The following is a 6,641-nucleotide window of genomic DNA, read 5'->3' as shown; positions in this document are numbered from 1 at the left end:
TGAAACCCATTTATGACTCGCTGCCTTTCGGCTCACGCGCTGGATGGCAAGCGCGGTGCCACATTTGTGTGGCCGGGTTTCCCGTGGACGCTGGGTAGACCAGATACGCCCGGCGGTCGCACGCCTTTGAAACCCATTTGTGGCTCGCTGCCTTTCGGCTCACGCGCTGGATGGCGAGCGCGGTGCCACATTTGTGTGGCCACGTTTCCCGTGGATGCTGGCTAGACCAGATACGTCCGACGGTCGCACGCCTTTGAAACCCATTTATGACTCGCTGCCTTTCGGCTCATGAGCTGGGCGGCGAGCGCGGCACCACATTTGTGTGGCCAGGTTTCCCGTGGACGCTGGCTAGACCAGATACGTCCGGTGGATGCAAGCCTTTGAAACCCATTTGTGACTCGCTGCCTTTCGGCTCATGAGCTGGGCGGCGAGCGCGGCACCACATTTGTGTAGCCAGGTTTCCCTTGGACGCTGGCTAGACAAGATACGTCCGGCAGATGCAAGCCTTTGAAACCCATTTGTGACTCGCTGCCTTTCGGCTCATGAGCTGGACGGCGAGCGCGGTGCCACATTTGTGTGGCCGGGTTTCCCGTGGACGCTGGGTAGACCAGATATGTCCGGGGGACGCAAGCCTTTGAAACCCATTTATGACTCGCTGCCTTTCGGCTCACGCGCTGGATGGCAAGCGCGGTGCCACATTTGTGTGGCCGGGTTTCCCGTGGACGCTGGGTAGACCAGATACGCCCGGCGGTCGCACGCCTTTGAAACCCATTTGTGACTCGCTGCCTTTCGGCTCACGCGCTGGATGGCGAGCGCGGTGCCACATTTGGGTGGCCAGGTTTCCCGTGGATGCTGGCTAGACCAGATACGTCCGACGGTCGCACGCCTTTGAAACCCATTTGTGACTCGCTGCCTTTTGGCTCATGAGCTGGGCGGCGAGCGCGGCACCACATTTGTGTGGCCAGGTTTCCCGTGGACGCTGGCTAGACCAGATACGTCCGGTGGATGCAAGCCTTTGAAACCCATTTGTGACTCGCTGCCTTTCGGCTCATGAGCTGGACGGCGAGCGCGGTGCCACAGTTGTGTGGCCGGGTTTCCCGTGCACGCTGGCTAGACCAGATACGTCCGGCGGACGTAAGCCTTTGAAACCCATTTGTGACTCGCTGCCTTTCGGCTCATGAGCTGGACGGCGAGCGCGGCACCACATTTGTGTAGCCAGGTTTCCCGTGGACGCTGGCTAGACAAGATACGTCCGGCAGATGCAAGCCTTTGAAACCCATTTGTGACTCGCTGCCTTTCGGCTCATGAGCTGGACGGCGAGCGCGGTGCCACAGTTGTGTGGCCGGGTTTCCCGTGCACGCTGGCTAGACCAGATACGTCCGGCGGACGTAAGCCTTTGAAACCCATTTGTGACTCGCTGCCTTTCGAATCATGAGCTGGGCGGCGAGCGCGGCACCACATTTGTGTGGCCGGGTTTCCCGTGGACGCTGGCTAGACCAGATACGCCCGGCGGTCGCACGCCTTTGAAACCCATTTGTGACTCGCTGCCTTTCGGCTCACGCGCTGGATGGCGAGCGCGGTGCCACATTTGTGTGGCCACGTTTCCCGTGGATGCTGGCTAGACCAGATACGTCCGACGGTCGCACGCCTTTGAAACCCATTTGTGACTCGCTGCCTTTCGGCTCATGAGCTGGGCGGCGAGCGCGGCACCACATTTGTGTGGCCAGGTTTCCCGTGGACGCTGGCTAGACCAGATACGTCCGGTGGATGCAAGCCTTTGAAACCCATTTGTGACTCGCTGCCTTTCGGCTCATGAGCTGGGCGGCGAGCGCGGCACCACATTTGTGTAGCCAGGTTTCCCGTGGACGCTGGCTAGACAAGATACGTCCGGCAGATGCAAGCCTTTGAAACCCATTTGTGACTCGCTGCCTTTCGGCTCATGAGCTGGACGGCGAGCGCGGTGCCACATTTGTGTGGCCGGGTTTCCCGTGGACGCTGGGTAGACCAGATACGTCCGGGGGACGCAAGCCTTTGAAACCCATTTATGAGTCGCTGCCTTTCGGCTCACGCGCTGGATGGCAAGCGCGGTGCCACATTTGTGTGGCCGGGTTTCCCGTGGACGCTGGGTAGACCAGATACGCCCGGCGGTCGCACGCCTTTGAAACCCATTTGTGACTCGCTGCCTTTCGGCTCACGCGCTGGATGGCGAGCGCGGTGCCACATTTGTGTGGCCAGGTTTCCCGTGGATGCTGGCTAGACCAGATACGTCCGACGGTCGCACGCCTTTGAAACCCATTTGTGACTCGCTGCCTTTCGGCTCATGAGTTGGACAGCGAGCACGGTGCCACATTTCTGTGGCTGGGTTTCCCGTGGACGCTGGCTAGACCAGATACGTCCGGCGGACGTAAGCCTTTGAAACCCATTTGTGACTCGCTGCCTTTCGGCTCATGAGCTGGGCGGCGAGCGCGGCACCACATTTGTGTGGCCAGGTTTCCCGTGGACGCTGGCTAGACCAGATACGTCCGGTGGATGCAAGCCTTTGAAACCCATTTGTGACTCGCTGCCTTTCGGCTCATGAGCTGGACGGCGAGCGCGGTGCCACATTTGTGTGGCCGGGTTTCCCGTGGACGCTGGGTAGACCAGATACGTCCGGCGGACGCAAGCCTTTGAAACCCATTTATGACTCGCTGCCTTTCGGCTCACGCGCTGGATGGCGAGCGCGGTGCCACATTTGTGTGGCCAGGTTTCCCGTGGATGCTGGCTAGACCAGATAAGTCCGACGGTCGCACGCCTTTGAAACCCATTTGTGACTCGCTGCCTTTCGGCTCATGAGCTGGACGGCGAGCACGGTGCCACATTTCTGTGGCCGGGTTTCCCGTGGACGCTGGCTAGACCAGATACGTCCGGCGGACGTAAGCCTTTGAAACCCATTTGTGACTCGCTGCCTTTCGGCTCATGAGCTGGACGGCGAGCGCGGTGCCACATTTGTGTGGCCGGGTTTCCCGTGGACGCTGGGTAGACCAGATACGTCCGGCGGACGCAAGCCTTTGAAACCCATTTATGACTCGCTGCCTTTCGGCTCACGCGCTGGATGGCGAGCGCGGTGCCACATTTGTGTGGCCAGGTTTCCCGTGGACGCTGGCTAGACAAGATACGTCCGGCAGATGCAAGCCTTTGAAACCCATTTGTGACTCGCTGCCTTTCGGCTCATGAGCTGGACGGCGAGCGCGGTGCCACAGTTGTGTGGCCGGGTTTCCCGTGCACGCTGGGTAGACCAGATACGTCCGGCGGACGCAAGCCTTTGAAACCCATTTATGACTCGCTGCCTTTCGGCTCACGCGCTGGATGGCGAGCGCGGTGCCACATTTGTGTGGCCAGGTTTCCCGTGGATGCTGGCTAGACCAGATACGTCCGACGGTCGCACGTCTTTGAAACCCATTTGTGACTCGCTGCCTTTCGGCTCATGAGCTGGACGGCGAGCACGGTGCCACATTTCTGTGGCCGGGTTTCCCGTGGACGCTGGCTAGACCAGATACGTCCGGCGGACGTAAGCCTTTGAAACCCATTTGTGACTCGCTGCCTTTCGAATCATGAGCTGGGCGGCGAGCGCGGCACCACATTTGTGTGGCCGGGTTTCCCGTGGACGCTGGCTAGACCAGATACGTCCGGCGGATGCAAGCCTTTGAAACCCATTTGTGACTCGCTGCCTTTCGGCTCATGAGCTGGACGGCGAGCGCGGTGCCACATTTGTGTGGCCGGGTTTCCCGTGGACGCTAGGTAGACCAGATACGTCCGACGGTCGCACGCCTTTGAAACCCATTTGTGACTCGCTGCCTTTCGGCTCATGAGCTGGGCGGCGAGCGCGGCACCACATTTGTGTGGCTAGGTTTCCCGTGGACGCTGGCTAGACCAGATACGTCCGGTGGATGCAAGCCTTTGAAACCCATTTGTGACTCGCTGCCTTTAGGCTCATGAGCTGGGCGGCGAGCGAGGCACCACATTTGTGTAGCCAGGTTTCCCGTGGACGCTGGCTAGACAAGATACGTCCGGCAGATGCAAGCCTTTGAAACCCATTTGTGACTCGCTGCCTTTCGGCTCATGAGCTGGACGGCGAGCGCGGTGCCACATTTGTGTGGCCGGGTTTCCCGTGGACGCTGGGTAGACCAGATACGTCCGGGGGACGCAAGCCTTTGAAACCCATTTATGACTCGCTGCCTTTCGGCTCACGCGCTGGATGGCAAGCGCGGTGCCACATTTGTGTGGCCGGGTTTCCCGTGGACGCTGGGTAGACCAGATACGCCCGGCGGTCGCACGCCTTTGAAACCCATTTGTGACTCGCTGCCTTTCGGCTCACGCGCTGGATGGCGAGCGCGGTGCCACATTTGTGTGGCCACGTTTCCCGTGGATGCTGGCTAGACCAGATACGTCCGACGGTCGCACGCCTTTGAAACCCATTTATGACTCGCTGCCTTTCGGCTCATGAGCTGGGCGGCGAGCGCGGCACCACATTTGTGTGGCCAGGTTTCCCGTGGACGCTGGCTAGACCAGATACGTCCGGTGGATGCAAGCCTTTGAAACCCATTTGTGACTCGCTGCCTTTCGGCTCATGAGCTGGGCGGCGAGCGCGGCACCACATTTGTGTAGCCAGGTTTCCCGTGGACGCTGGCTAGACAAGATACGTCCGGCAGATGCAAGCCTTTGAAACCCATTTGTGACTCGCTGCCTTTCGGCTCATGAGCTGGACGGCGAGCGCGGTGCCACATTTGTGTGGCCGGGTTTCCCGTGGACGCTGGGTAGACCAGATACGTCCGGGGGACGCAAGCCTTTGAAACCCATTTATGAGTCGCTGCCTTTCGGCTCACGCGCTGGATGGCAAGCGCGGTGCCACATTTGTGTGGCCGGGTTTCCCGTGGACGCTGGGTAGACCAGATACGCCCGGCGGTCGCACGCCTTTGAAACCCATTTGTGACTCGCTGCCTTTCGGCTCACGCGCTGGATGGCGAGCGCGGTGCCACATTTGTGTGGCCAGGTTTCCCGTGGATGCTGGCTAGACCAGATACGTCCGACGGTCGCACGCCTTTGAAACCCATTTGTGACTCGCTGCCTTTCGGCTCATGAATTGGACAGCGAGCACGGTGCCACATTTCTGTGGCTGGGTTTCCCGTGGACGCTGGCTAGACCAGATACGTCCGGCGGACGTAAGCCTTTGAAACCCATTTGTGACTCGCTGCCTTTCGGCTCATGAGCTGGGCGGCGAGCGCGGCACCACATTTGTGTGGCCAGGTTTCCCGTGGACGCTGGCTAGACCAGATACGTCCGGTGGATGCAAGCCTTTGAAACCCATTTGTGACTCGCTGCCTTTCGGCTCATGAGCTGGACGGCGAGCGCGGTGCCACATTTGTGTGGCCGGGTTTCCCGTGGACGCTGGGTAGACCAGATACGTCCGGCGGACGCAAGCCTTTGAAACCCATTTATGACTCGCTGCCTTTCGGCTCACGCGCTGGATGGCGAGCGCGGTGCCACATTTGTGTGGCCAGGTTTCCCGTGGATGCTGGCTAGACCAGATAAGTCCGACGGTCGCACGCCTTTGAAACCCATTTGTGACTCGCTGCCTTTCGGCTCATGAGCTGGACGGCGAGCACGGTGCCACATTTCTGTGGCCGGGTTTCCCGTGGACGCTGGCTAGACCAGATACGTCCGGCGGACGTAAGCCTTTGAAACCCATTTGTGACTCGCTGCCTTTCGGCTCATGAGCTGGACGGCGAGCGCGGTGCCACATTTGTGTGGCCGGGTTTCCCGTGGACGCTGGGTAGACCAGATACGTCCGGCGGACGCAAGCCTTTGAAACCCATTTATGACTCGCTGCCTTTCGGCTCACGCGCTGGATGGCGAGCGCGGTGCCACATTTGTGTGGCCAGGTTTCCCGTGGATGCTGGCTAGACCAGATAAGTCCGACGGTCGCACGCCTTTGAAACCCATTTGTGACTCGCTGCCTTTCGGCTCATGAGCTGGACGGCGAGCACGGTGCCACATTTCTGTGGCCGGGTTTCCCGTGGACGCTGGCTAGACCAGATACGTCCGGCGGACGTAAGCCTTTGAAACCCATTTGTGACTCGCTGCCTTTCGAATCATGAGCTGGGCGGCGAGCGCGGCACCACATTTGTGTGGCCGGGTTTCCCGTGGACGCTGGCTAGACCAGATACGTCCGGCGGATGCAAGCCTTTGAAACCCATTTGTGACTCGCTGCCTTTCGGCTCATGAGCTGGACGGCGAGCGCGGTGCCACATTTGTGTGGCCGGGTTTCCCGTGGACGCTAGGTAGACCAGATACGTCCGACGGTCGCACGCCTTTGAAACCCATTTGTGACTCGCTGCCTTTCGGCTCATGAGCTGGGCGGCGAGCGCGGCACCACATTTGTGTGGCCAGGTTTCCCGTGGACGCTGGCTAGACCAGATACGTCCGGTGGATGCAAGCCTTTGAAACCCATTTGTGACTCGCTGCCTTTAGGCTCATGAGCTGGGCGGCGAGCGAGGCACCACATTTGTGTAGCCAGGTTTCCCGTGGACGCTGGCTAGACAAGATACGTCCGGCAGATGCAAGCCTTTGAAACCCATTTGTGACTCGCTGCCTTTCGGCTCATG

Source organism: Urtica dioica, chromosome 1, assembly GCF_054948205.1.
Source record: "Urtica dioica subsp. dioica isolate 48M chromosome 1, U.dioica_male_clone48M_v1_H2, whole genome shotgun sequence".
NCBI lineage: Eukaryota > Viridiplantae > Streptophyta > Magnoliopsida > Rosales > Urticaceae > Urtica > Urtica dioica.
The sequence above is the reverse complement of the archived record's forward strand: the minus strand, read 5'-3'. Positions refer to the sequence as shown.